Consider the following 14221-nt stretch of genomic DNA (forward strand, 5'->3'; position numbering starts at 1 on the left):
TATTATCCATGTGCCCAACTGCAGCCATCGTAGGCCACTGTTAAAATTTTCTTTTGAATTTTCATTTTTCTGATAATTGCAATCAGTGGGAGGTGAAGAAAAAGTTCAAGGGAATGATCTGATCTTTCACCATCCTATACAGGATATGACTGACAACATGGATTCATACACAAATGTATATCATATATTCTCCAAAGCTCCTCAAAAATCACAAGAAGTTTTGAAAAATTGTGAAATCATAAACTGGAAACAGATACTCCCTTGGAGGAGTCTGAAGAAATGGGCTAGCAGTAGTGCTTCTCAAATTGAGTCTTCAGCTAATACCATCAGCATCCATTCATTCATTCATTAGTTGAATTAGCATTCAACTAATACCTTTAGCAATACCATTACATTGTGAATGTAAATTCACAGAAACTCTGGGGGATGGGAGAGGTAGAACAATCTGTGGTGTGACAAGGACTCCATCTGATTGTGGTGTAAACTCAAGTCTGAGAATTATTAAGCATTGATGATTAATCAGGTGGGAGCAGTGTAAGTCGAGAACATCACGTCTGACAATATTGCTTTCTTGCCTTTCTTCCCAGGTCTTCAAGAAAGTTTAGGTGAGGGGATAAGAGCAGCTGCATTTTCAAAGTCAGTGAAGGTAGAGCATTCGAGAGCATTCCTCTGTATTGTGGAAGATATCCTGAAGCTCAATGCCTGCAATAAAAGCAAGCTTGGAAGTAGGGATGAGATAGGCCACCCAGATGATGAATTTGAGAGGTACAAAAACAGGTGCTTATCATTTATAATTGCTATTCCTTGTACTTTTTTGTAATTCACATTAATCAGTTTTGGAATAAAGAGAGGATGAATTCCTTTCTTGTGATGAATAAAGGTTGTCAATGGTCAAAATACGCAACTTTGCAATGGTAGGTCTTCAAACAAGAGGAGTGCCTGGGATCTCTTCTTTTTGTTTTCTATAGTGAAACTCCCAACTTTAAATATGCCAAGCTGGGTGTCTCTTATTCTGGGCTGGTAAATGACAACTGGAGGCGAGGGAAGAATGAGAGGAGCCTTCCTTACATCAAGCGCTGCATAGGAGCCATGCCAGCAGCCTGTATCCTGGGTCCACAGGGGGTGCTGGTCTCATGGATAACCATGGACCCTTCTTGTGAAGTAGGAATGGCCTACAGCATGAAAAAATACCGAAGGACAGGCAACATAACATAGGTGAACATGAGATTCACGAAATATCTGCGTCATAAGAATATTCCATTTTACCTTTCTGTGCTGGAGGTAAATAAAGGCACCCACACATTTCTGGTGAAGGTCGGTTCCTTTGTGGCCACCTGTGAGTGGCACCAATGGACCTGCTAACCACAGAATCTAGTTCCATTTTAGACAATGAAGGTGCTTTGCAATCTTGGGCAAGCCATCTCTTAATATTAAAGCAGACACCACTGAATAGCTTTCTTCACTTACAAATGTTGATTGAGCATTTATTATATGCCAGGAACTATTCTTACATGGAGACTTGATGTTAAAAAACACAGCCATGCTGTTGAGGAACTTACAATCCAGGCTGGAGGTGGGAAGCGGGGAATATAGTCTTTAAATATGCATAAGTGTTGTAGGGAAGGAAGGGGTTACCAGTAAACATGTAACTAGAAAGCCAGGCTCAGTTCTTACCTCTGGGAATCAGAACTCTTTATGAAACTTGGAAGATAGAATCTACTATCTAGAAGATAAATGAAGGACTTTAATAAAATTGTCAATAAAGTACACCTAATCTATATGGATACTTTATTTTAAATAAATACCCCATTTATGGATTTATGAGGCAATGGCTCATAAATGGAATCAGCTTCTTATTTTAGTGACTAGCTAGGTATTAAAGGTAAAGCCTAAGACAAATGGCTTTCCTAGGCTACCTTTCATCATTGTTATGCAGAAAAGAATCTCCAGAGAATCAAGTGGGCTGGGCTTGGGGCCTCTGCTATGGAAATGACACTTGTTGTGCCTCCTTTCTCCTACTCTTTCTTACTTCCTTGTCATTAGCGAAGCACAGCACAGGGCAAGGTGTTGCCTGCGAGTATGGTTATAAGTTCAGCGTCTGGTGTTTGCAGCACTGCTATCTTAAGGGGTCAGGGGCATTCCTGGGAGAAGTGACCACTAAGGTGAGGACTGGAGAGTGAGTAGGAGTGAGCCAGATAAAAAAAGCAGAAAATTCAGATGATGGAAAGGACACGTGCCAAGCACTATCATAAGAACTTTCTAATTAAATACTTATATTACAATTCTGAATCCCTGATCTTAAAAAAGAATTACACTTCACAAACAAAATGTGGCTTCCTTTGGCTCTGCTCTGTCACCCTGCCATTGGAACTTGGATTACTGTGAACATTGCAGCTATAGCAAAAAAAAAAAAAAAAAAAAAAAAGCATTTTCATTCTTTCTGATAGTCTAGATTTAAAAAAACAAAGGAAATCTTAATGGAGTTGGCTGTGGGAGTAAAGTCTACCAGTATTAACCAACACCTATCCTCATCTCTCCATAAAAAGTAAGCCTCCACAAAATTGAATGTTTATATTTGATGTGATTTTAAAGTGTGCAGTTCCAGCAATTAAGGAATTGTGTAGGTCATGGAGCTTTAAAAAAAACTCCAATTCATCTTAGAAGGCCGTGGTAGATCTGTTACATCTTAGTATGAATTGGTCAAATCAGATTTCTAAACTAAGACCTGGCTGATTTGGTACATTGACTGAAATGAAAGCATGGTCTGAAAAAGAGAAGAAACATGTCATTTGGAATTTCAAAGGGTGGAAAATTCTTACATAAAAAATAAACTCGGGAACTTGGGGTAATGTGAAAACAGCTATATTTTTCACTCAACATGCAAAAGCTAATACAGATGACAAAAGAAGACAAAGCGAATAAAATTTGCCTATTTCAAAATGGTGCCTCGGGCAGGTCCTGTATCCAGAAGAGGATGTTCATCCAGGGTGTGGGACTCAGGTCATCTTAGCCCTGTCCAGCTGGCAGCTTCCCTCCTCTGTCCCTTCCCTGAATGCAAACCAGCTTCCCTTACGTAGCACTTCATGGCCCTGTTACGATAGTGATTCCCAAACCTTAACATGCACTTGGATTAGAAAAACAACAAGAAAGCGTGGGAAAGAGGAAGGAGGATTTCTTAAATAGAGCACAAGGTAAGTCCAAAATTATCAGTAAACACAATACAAATGAATGGGGTAATTTTCTTATTAAAATATATGTTTTTCACATTGAGTTAAAAACAAAGTCCAAGAAGCATGCATTAATCTGGCCATCATAACAAAATTTCATAGACTGAGTGGCTTACACAACAGAAATTGATTTCTCAGTTTTCTGGAACCTGGGAAGGGACATGACAAAGATCTAGCAAGGTAAGTTTCCTTCTCATTCCTCTTTTCTCAGCTTGTTGATGGCTGCAATCTCAGAGTGCTGGCATCTTGTCTCTAAGTCTAGAGGCTCCTGGTCCCCCTCATGATCATCACCTATCAGGGGCCAGCACTGCTGATATAGAAGCTAAAAAGAAATCATTTAGGCAGTTAATGTGGGTAAGGGAGTTTTCGGTAAGATTTTTCTTTTAATAAAAAACCAGCCCCCATATAATTCATTTTCTAACCAAAATCAGCCTGAAAAATCAAGCCTCAAGCATAGATAAGCAAGCCAAAAGCTTGCATAAGTAAATGCCGGCACCTATGCCAATAGAAAAGGGATACCTGGAAGCCAGGCATATTCAACATGGAGGTTTCCTCTTTTTTTTTTTTGAAGGAGTCTGGCTCTGTCACCCAGGCTGGAATGCAGTGGCACGATCTCGGCTCACTGCAGACTCTGCCTCCCAGGTTCAAGCAATTCTCTGCCTCAGCCTCCTGAGTAGCTGGGATTACAGGTGCCCACCACCACGCCTGGCTAATTTGTTTCATATTTTTTTAGTAGGATGGGGTTTCACCAACTTGGCCAGGCTTGTCTTGAACTTCTGACCTTGTGATCCACCCTCCGCGGCCTCCGAAAGTGCGAGTATTACAGGCATGAGCTACCGCACCTGGCCTCCTCTTTTCTTTTCTTTGTCTTCACCTGTGCAGGCGACATGGCACCTGCCAGGTAGAGACCCCATCTGCATAATAAAAGTTTGGGGTGGTATGGCCAGCCTCTTCATGCATCACCTAAATGGCACATCTGGCACGACCAATCCTCTGAGCCCTATGTAAATCAGACACTGCCTCCTCAAGCTCATCTATAAAACCAACCGCAACTCGCCCCAAACCCGGAAACCTGCTCAGATACCCTTTCAATGCACGAAGAAACTCTTCATTCTTTTGCCTATTAAACTTCCACTCTTAAACCCACTCCTTTTGCATCCACATCTTCAATTTCCATAGTGTGAGACAACAAACTTCTGACATTTCCCTAGACAAATGATGCTGCTTCCCTGCCATCTCTAGCCCAAGTGCCAAATGGCATCTTGTCACTTTAGCCTGATGAATGCCACGGCTGCCACCATGCTGCTTAGGACAAACAAGGACACAAAGATGGAGTAGGGACGGGTTTATTAGAGAGGCTGCAATAAAAGCATATCCTAGGCAACTTTCCACTTCTTAACTTCTGTCGTTTTCAAACTTAAACGTGTTTGTTTTGTTTTGTTTTTATTTTAACAGTTTCTATTTTGGCCCAAAGACTGCTCTTTGTTTTCCTGCTATGACATATTTACTGTTTTTTCTAAAGTCTTTTCCAACGTTTCATATAGGAATTAAGAAGACAGATATGTGTTTGGTCCACACCTTGATCCCCTCTTCACCTAGAATTCTCTTTACTCTTTCTCCAAGGAAGATTCCACCTCCTGTTCTGCCAGTTCCCTCATATTTGCCTCATACAGTTGCCCGTGTAGGCAGATGAACCCGGGCCAGTTTTACTTTACTATGGACACTACCTCCTCTGAAATAACATCTGAGTCTTGGGATTTGCATATGAAACTTCCCTTGACACAGCAAACAGTCTTTCCTTTTACCTTCAGTAAAGGCATCCACTTGGGAGAATGGACAGCACTAAAATTCCACAGATTTCAAAACCAAACCTGCTGTGCCTTTCTAGAGTCCTTGGAATGAAGAAGAGAAAGTAGGTTAGAAGGGATGATTTCCTCCTTCCTTCCTCACCCTGAAGGAGCTCCCATTTTTAAAGGAAAAAATTGGGGACAGTCCAAAAGAAACTCTTATAAATCAAGCCTTGCCGTGCCACCATGAGAAGGGTAACCTGCATGCCCAGGGGTGAAATTTTTATATTTTTGTAATGATGTCCAAGGTCAGCCCTGTGGATAACAAAAATATTTAAAAACCTATAAGGGTGCCAACCTTTTAGAACTGTGTGTCTTCACAAGGACCTACCAAGGCCTAGAGATCACAGCACCCCACTAGCAGCCATCTCCAAAGGCTCCCACCTGCCCCAACCAACACACACACAGACGCACACACACACATAAATGCACACACACACACATCCTCCTGCTATCCTTTGGCCCTAGATCTCACCTAACTTTATTCTAAATCTTGATCTCCCTGTGCCCCCAAACTCATGTGTTATAGGGCCTTGGTAATCCCTTTGTAAGCATATTCCCTGACTTCATAAAAACTATTTATGAAACATATATCTAAGGTAAAACTTTTCATTTCATGCTAGATCAGCAGTCTTCTTATTACAATTACAAACACTGAACTTTTTAGTTGCTTGGAAAATATATTGAAAAGGAATTATTATTCTTGTATAGCCATAGATTATCCCTGGAAAAGTATTGATTGCCTAGAAAATGAGTGAAAATTGTTTCCCCATATACATTTTTTTCTTTTGAAAAGGATATCCTGTATATATTCAAGAGATACTGCTTTTTAAAAGGGGAAATTGCCTCCACTATGGAGTCTTATTAATTCACTTATCCATCAAGTTCTCTTATTAACTTAATTATCCATAATATTCCCTTAGTAATTTTTATTCAATCACTAGTATTTGTTTCTAATGCTCATAATTGAACACAAATTTCTTTACTATTATATAAAATAAAGTACCAGTTATTCTCCATTTTCTCCTGTACCCCAATAAGACGACATCTTCCAATAGATTCATTTCCCTGTTCTGCTGCCTCCTCACATCCAGATGAGTGTGCTAAGTGAGACAAATGTTTTTATTCTTCTACCATTCATCCCCCTGAGACCAATCTCTGGCTGTTTTAGTTCCAGATGGTCAGAATTTCCCTTGCAGTGTGTCTCTTCTATTTAAAGAACCCTTCTTTAAAGCTTTTATTACACTTCCTGGAGAGCCTAACATTGTCCATTTAGAGTTAACTTTCTACATAAAATTGGCCAGATTGTTTTTAACTCACTATTGTTTCCTCTTTTTTTTTTTTTTATCTGCTCTTATCTGAGATCTCTGTTCCTATTTGATTAGTTAAAATTCTTTCTCTAGGCCGGGTGCAGTGACTGACGCCTGTAATCCCAGCACTTTCGGAGACCGAGGCGGGCAGATCACGAAGGTCAGGAGATCGAGACCATCCTGGCTAACACTGGGAAACCCTGTCTCTACCAAAAATACAAAAAATTAGCCGGGCATTGTGGGATGCCTGTAGTCCCAGTTACTCCGGAGGCTCAGTCAGGAGAATGGCGTGAACCTGGGAGGTGGAGCTTGCAGTGAGCCAAGATCGCGCCACTGCACTTCAACCTGGGCGACAGTGCAAGACTCCATCTTAAAAAAATAAAATAAAATTCTTTCTCCAATATTTCCTGGATGTAAATATGCTACTGATATAATATGTGAAGACTTTCAAAACCACAAATATATTTATTTGACCCTCAGAAGAATATAATTTCTGCAGCCTTATAAATACACAAATATTTTTCTTTTACACTCAGGGGACTGATGCCCTATGAATCCACATTTTAGGATGACCAAATTTAATTTTTTCCATTTTATACATAAGGAAACTGAGGTGCAAAGAAAGAAGGTAACCTTGAACCTTCATTCAAAGTCACAAAGCTAATAAGAAGTGGATGACTAGCGATGAGGGCTTCAGGTTGAGATTAACAACCAACATCACAGGATATAATAGGATTCAACCCAACTTCAAGTTCATAAAATGAATGGACATTCCCTGATCTTCCCTCCACTCCCACCCCCACCTCAGAGGATTTCAGGATGTACAGGGTAAAGCTGTCTCCCTCCACCCCCAACCGTTTCTCAGTCAGTGTGGGGTGTTAAGAACTCCTCACTGCCCCTCTTGAAGCTTACATTCTGGAGCAGGGAGGCAGAAACTAAACCAAAAATTAAAAAAACAAAAACAGTAAACATATTTCCTATAAACTCAGGTGTAGTATATGAAAAACAACACATGATTTGACGACAGAAGATGATGGAGGGAGAAAGAACAACAAATAAATAGGAAAAGAGGCCTCAGATACGAGCAGACAAAAAGGAGAGGAAACAGGAAGGGGTTAGGACGGGCCTCCACAAAAGACTGGCATTTGACAGACAGCTGCAGAAAGAAGGAATAGAGAGCCAAGCACATACCAGCGGGTTAGGGTTGCAGTCTGAGAAAGCACTCCAGGAATCACCCAAGATGGTCCACTAGGGTGAACAAAGGACATACTTGAACCAGCATTTAGATTCATCTTCATCTAAAAAATAAGAAATTAAGTGTGCCTAATATTTATTTAACATGTTAATTACAACAGAATATATATATACACACACATACATATATAGTTGATGCTCAATTTGTTAAAAATTTGGTATGTAAAATTAAAGCTCAGAGATTACTCTTGCGTACGGCAATAAGCTCCTGAAAGGCAAGGATAGATTTCACCCCTCTCTGTATTTTCAGAATCCATCGAATTGTGTGGAACAAAATAGGTATCAGTAGTATTTTGGGGGGTGGGGGAAGATCGAAACCATGCGGAGCACCGGAATTCTGTGTAAATCATTTAAAAAAATCTCCTCTGCTTTACAGCAGAGTCCCTTTTCTTTTGTATTTTTAGTTGCAACTAGCCCCATGCCTTGTAGATGACCCCTAAGAAATGAATGGGTGAATGAACGCGTGGACAGCAGGATGGATCAGTGAGTGAGGAGCAGTGATTCGCAGGACCTGCATGCATTGAAATCCTGACAAAGCAGCCTCTGCAAAATAAGAGACCTTAGGCTTTGGTGTCTGACAGAAGTTAAAATTATTCAAGGGCTGTCCTTGGGCAACTTAGTTGAGGTTTCCTAATCTATGAAACAGAAAATGATTAAATAGACGATTGCGAAAAAACCTATGGAAGGTGCGAAAGCAGGATGCCTGGCATTGAGAGACGCTTCACACCTGTTATCTCTCTCCCTATTCTCTCTTCACTCCTACTCCCGCCCGGCAGCTCCCCGCTGTCAGCACCAGAAATACCCGCTAAGAATACGAAAAGCAACGCTGGCCTTACACCGTGACGCTTTTAAAAACTCTAAAAACCCAGCGTGACGGGGGGTAGGTTTGCCTAAAGACAGGTGAGGCAGCCTTAGTTAACTGAGAAGGTTAATTGACAAAGAGGGTTGAGCCACTATGAGCCGAAGCAACCTTGGACTAACAGGTGTATCTTCAGCCAACACATGTTCCAGCATCTCCCACGCCCATCCCTCCATTTAGCACCAAAAATGCAGCCTCCTATGAGAATGGGAAGCTTGGCGGGGTGGTCAGCTTTGGCTTTCATGGAAGCTACCATTGGCTTTCATTGATGTCAACCCATTAAGGGAATCTTCGAGTCCGAGAACGGAAGCTACCATTGGCCTTAATGGATGTCAATCTTCACCTCCCGCTTTTCTTCCCTGCTTCTTTTCTCCTCCCTATACCAGTAGGTTAGTTCTCTGGCGCCATCAGCTGGCAGCACGCGGGAATATACCAAACGCGGAAACGCGCCTTCGCCTGCCCTGAGTAACTGCAAATCCAGGGCTGAGCGAGGTTTTTAAGCGCTTGGCTTGTGTACTCAGGGCGGTGCTAAACGGGGGCTGCCTGCGCGGATCCTTTTCCCACAAGATGCAAGTAAAAAAGCACCGCTGACGCCCTGGGAGGGTCACAGAGAGACAGGCGGGGCGGTTGACCAGCTGAATGGACTCACTTCTAAGAAACGCAAATTACCGAGCCACAGTCCAACCAAAGGTATCAAAACAGGATCTCTACCGATGGAGCTCAGCGATATGTGTTTTGACCAGCTCACAATAAGATTTTCATGCATCATACATTTTGCTTGAGTTTCTCAGGTAGTTTTGTTGATGTCCGGATTTGTTAAAAGCTGCAGATTACTGGGCCTCACCCCAGACCTATTGAACTTAAATATATTTGGGTTCCCAGAATCCCCATTAAAACAAACAAACAAACAAACAAACAAAACACCTATCCAAGTGATACGGTTGAACTTTAAAGTAAAGAGAATCACAAACTGGCAGATCTCTTTAATTTATACTTAGGGAATGGAGACTTCCCCCACCCCCACCAAGAGGGAAAGGAATTTGCTCAAGGTCTCCCTGCAAGATCCTAAGAAAACGTGAAGCTCTAAGGTTAAAATCCTACCTGACACCCTTTCCCTCCCCCAACTAGTCCTGTGACCTCTAGCAAATTATCCTGTCCTAATCTGTGAAATGGGATCAACAGTCACACCTACCTCAACGGGTGACTGTGAATATCAAAAGAGACCAAAATGAGTCAACTACCAAGCACTGCCCCACTGGAGGTAGACATCGAACTAAATCTTGATCACTCTATCCCCCATTCATCTCTGAGTACCACTGTATGAGGATGGAAGTGAAGTCACCCAGCCACATGTTGGTCCCAAACCATGTAAACCTCCACACGCAGCTCAGTGAATATTTCTTTACTTGAAGAGTAAAGACTCCAGACTCCTTGGAGCCTCTGGAGTCTGGAGGTGGATGTTACCATCCCCATGAGTGCATTGTCTTCCTAAGATAGGATGGACTACGGGGTCTATATGGGAAGTGTTAGCTGCCAGTACTTCAAGGCTGGCTCCTAAGCTGTTGCTGGAGGCTTAGAGACCCCGTTTCAGCTATCTATCAATAGGGGCAGATTGTTAGCAGGAGTGAGTGAGGTGAGCCCACTATGAACCCACAGGAGGACAGGAAAAAAACCATCTCATCTAAGCTTTCACATACCCCATTGCAAGCTCCATTATGTGGTGCCCAGGCCCTTATGTCTAACACATCCCCAGAAGCCAATTCTCCTCAGTCCTTCCTGCCACTTCTGCCATTGTACATCCAGACAGTTCCACTCTTTTCTTCTGTCAAACTCCTACTCATCTCTCATCCATCAAGTCCAAATATAAATCTCATTCTCTGTGATATACTCCCAAGGTAGAGGCAGTGGTGCCTTCCTCTATATTCCCAGAACATGTTGTTTGCAACTCTAAATACAGACATCAGCCTACTGTTAGAGTTTAGAAGCATCTTTTAGGGGTTCATGAAGGAATCCCTTTCCATAAACACTGGCCTTACTCCCTAACTTCACCAGACCTGGCCTTAGTGCTTGATCCATTCCCACCTCACCCGACCATGTGAGGGCTTTTCTTCTTTATGGGTTTGACTACCACAAAATGACCCAACGACCAGTTACTTGGCCAAAAGTATTCTCATCACATTTATAATAAAATCCAGCCAACAAGATGCTTTGTGCCAAGGGAATGTTCTTTTTCAGGGCAAACACTCTGTCCTCAGGGATGCTGGACAACTTCCACAGCCCCATGTAAGCATTAGCTGAAAGTGAGGCTTCCTTGGTGGCTCAACAGATTCCCTGAGCATCCCTACCCTGTCACTGATATCAAATTTCAGTGGATTGCATCCAAGCTCTCAGATCATAGCTGCAAAAGGAAAATCAAAGCTAGAGCTCTGCTCTGGACCTATAGCTCTAGGTAGTTAGTTTCTCTGTGAGGGTCACTTTTATACTTAAGGAAGAAATGGAAGATTGGTACTAAAAATGACGTCAGGTTACTTATTCCAATTGTGTGGTTCAGCTGTTACTCCAATGATGAGCAAATAAAGAGGAATTAGAAGCATAGCTATTCCTAGGCTCAAGGAGCAGGGAAGCTCTGGAATTGGTGTACAGCAGTGCCGCTTGGAGTACCATTACAAAGGGATAAGAGTGGTTCAATGGGAGGTAAAATACAGGGCACCTAAGACACAGGGAATCTGGGAAACAAGGCAGGCTTTTGTATTTATCATTTGCCATGATCTCTCTCTGTGAACTTTCTTCTCCCTTTTAATTTTCCCTGTACTTTAATTATATTTCTCAGGCCTGGTGCAGTGGCTCATATCTGTAACCACAGCACATTGGAAGGCTGAGGCAAGCAGAGCACCTGAGGTCAGGAGTTCGACCCCAGACTTGCCAACATGGTGAAACTCCATCTCTATTAAAAATACAAAAAGTATCCGGGCGTGGTGACAGGCACTTGTAATACCAGCTGCTCAGGAGGCTGAGGCATGAGAATCACTTAAACCCAGGAGGTTGAGCTTACAGTGAACTGAGATTGTAACACTGCACTCCAGCCTGGGCAATAGAACAAGACTCTGTCTCAAAAAATAAAATAAAATAAAATAATTCTCAGTTAATGGCCAACATTACCATCATAAGTCCTAGTTTCCCTCTCTTTCTCCTTTTGTGTGTCTTTTATTTTGATCTATGCTCTTCTCTCCCAAGTTCAGCCTCTTGCCCCTTCTTAAGGCTCTCTGGGCATTCACCCGCATGTGTTGAGTGTCCACTTCTCTCCTTATTTTTCAGTTGGAATGGATTAGTATCTCCAAGTCAACATATCAAAAGTAGAATTACTGACACACTCATCACTCCTGGCACACACAGCATCTCCTTCCTCAGACTTCCCCATATCACTTAATGCAGACTTTATCTTTCTAGTTGCTCAAGTCAAAAGCCCAAGAATCATCATTGAGCTCTCTTTTTCTCTTATTTATGGAAAACCCCATTCACAAGCCAATTCCATGGGCTCGCCCTTCAAAATAAATGTGGAATTCAGCATTTTCTAACACCTCCACCATTACCGTCTGAGGCTGGGCTCCGACATCTTTGCAATCCTGGGATATACTCTTAGCCACCTTCTCCCTTCCACACCTCCTATTGTCCTCCTAGAGTTTGTCCCCGACACAGCTGCCAGAGAGATTTTTAAAAATATGTCAGGTTATATTACTCCTTGCTACAAATCCTCCATTTAAAATAAATTTCATATTTATAACAAAATCCAGACTTCTTCATATGGCTGACCAGGTGCTTTATGCTAATGGAATGTGCAGATGCTCCTCCCTAAGGAGCACTTTTTTCCAGGGAAAATTCTCTATCTCCAGTGATGTCAGAAACTTTCGACAATACTATTCTCTGCCACCTCTTGCTTTTCACAGCTTTTTTCCTCCAGATTCTACAATGAAAAGAAGATCAAGTCTCCTTGTGCAATGATTTACTCTCCGATGCATATTAGTGCCAGTCATGTGCACTGCTTTCAGATGATTTAAGAATAACAGCGATTTGAGAAAGCTGTCTTTACGTTTTCTCTTCCCTTTTTCTGTTTGATATTATTTTTACAATTACACTTCTAAAGTTTGCTCTTTCCAAACACCACAAGACCCATGTAATTTAAGCAGTGATTTCAGGAGTCTCTGTGTATTTTACATTAAGTTCAGAAACATGCTCATGATTCCACCAAAACTATCAACTTTTACATAAACATCTGTCCTTCTATGAGTTACAAAATAATTTTCACCATCATCTATTAATCCACCATCTTCTCCCCTTCTTTGACCAACTTCTCAAAAATAACACTCAATACTGAAGGCATCTCCTTCTATTCATGTTCTTAGACAGTAAGACGTTCTGTTCTTAAACAGTAAGATGTTTTCTCAAGCCCCATGCAAAGCACTTACTTGATTATCACTTTGGAGATACCCAACTCTGGAGTCTTCATCCGAAGGGTAAAGTTCCACACCCAGTAATACGCCTCCTGGGAAACAGGCCTAAATACTCTTCATCTGAGGGGTAAAGTTCTGCACCCAGTAATGCGCGTCCTGGGAAATAGGCCTAAGCAGTGCTGGCCCCTTCCTCGTCCAGGCTGGCATTGTCTGTGTTCGCCAGCCCCTCCACGAAGTTGGATCATTTGCGGAGCAGGCCAAGTCTCTCTAGACCTCACGCAGACGCGGGTGCAGCCTGCTCTGCGACTTACAGTCAGCTGGAAGCTGGGCCTCTGCATCATCAGGGTGGAGCTCTCTCTGCTGCTGCCGCTGGATCGCGCCTGGATGCACGTCCCGCCACCGCCGCCGACCCACTAGCGGCAGAAGGGCAGCAATGGCCACACACCGAATCACCTTGGCGGGCTATTCCCCTTGCAGCTCTCCTCAGCGCGCTGCTCCCACTCGCAATCAAAAGGCGGAAAAAGCGCGAAACCGCCAGGCATCTCCCATACCCACCCGGCTGCCGCGCAACCCCTCCTTGGCTTCCACTGGGAGACAGGGGACGCCGATGAGCAGGAAGAAGCAGGGCAGTGACTGCTTAGTTTATCCTGGTACGCGGGAACTGGCTGTGGACCGAGTGGTTCGGGGGAGGGGATCGCTGGGACCGGGATGGGTCATCTGGACAAATAGGGAGGGTGGGCGGGTGGGCGCGCAGTCCCCTCGGCCTGGCCGTCTGACCCGCCCGCGCGCGCGTGCGCCCAGGCGTGCACTCTCATCCCTTTTCCTCTCTTCAATCACTGTCTGGAGTGAGGCGAATTAGCTTCCAAAGTGGATGAGAGGATGAATCATTTCCATCCAATGAGAGAAAACAGCCTCCAGAGACTCTTCGTCCATTGGCCAGCGAGAGTGTCAATTCCCAGGCTCCCTCCCGCGCGCCAGCCTGCTCTTCCAGGCGGGAAAAGTTCAGCTTAGACAGGCAAGAGAGAAGTCTTCCCAACACCTGCGAATCGGGAGCAGCGGGCACTAGCACGTGCACTGCCTGGTCAGGCTCGCCGGTTCTTTGAGTGGTTTTTCTGGTCCTGGGTCGGACCCGGAGTTAGGTGGATGGCCGGCAGGGGCAGTAGACAGAAGGATCTCAGCCCAAAACCAAGGAGGTTTTGGATGGGGAGCTGGGCCCCGCCCGTTGTGGTAATTCCCTTCCTGCCTCTCAGCTTCAAAGGCCAAGAGTTTTACTCCT

General features: G+C 43.4%; 1 protein-coding gene across 4 annotated transcripts in view; it reads right to left on the reverse strand.

Moving 5' to 3' along the window:
• GLYATL2 (glycine-N-acyltransferase like 2) overlaps positions 1-13767 on the reverse strand; it is a 68075-nt gene extending 54308 nt beyond the window's left edge. For 2 of the 4 annotated variants that reach the window (XM_034932669.3, XM_063608187.1), the window contains exons 1-2: positions 12961-13099; positions 7576-7682 (exon numbers count right to left, since the gene is read on the reverse strand). The gene's annotated coding sequence lies outside the window, so the exon portion shown is untranslated. Of the gene's footprint in view, positions 1-7575; positions 7683-12960 lie in introns of all 4 variants that reach the window. The other 2 variants (XM_063608186.1, XM_063608188.1) reach the window with 2 other exon arrangements.
• Positions 13768-14221: the final 454 nt, after the last annotated feature.

Source organism: Pan paniscus, chromosome 9 (assembly GCF_029289425.2).
Source record: "Pan paniscus chromosome 9, NHGRI_mPanPan1-v2.0_pri, whole genome shotgun sequence".
NCBI classification, from domain to species: Eukaryota; Metazoa; Chordata; class Mammalia; order Primates; family Hominidae; genus Pan; species Pan paniscus.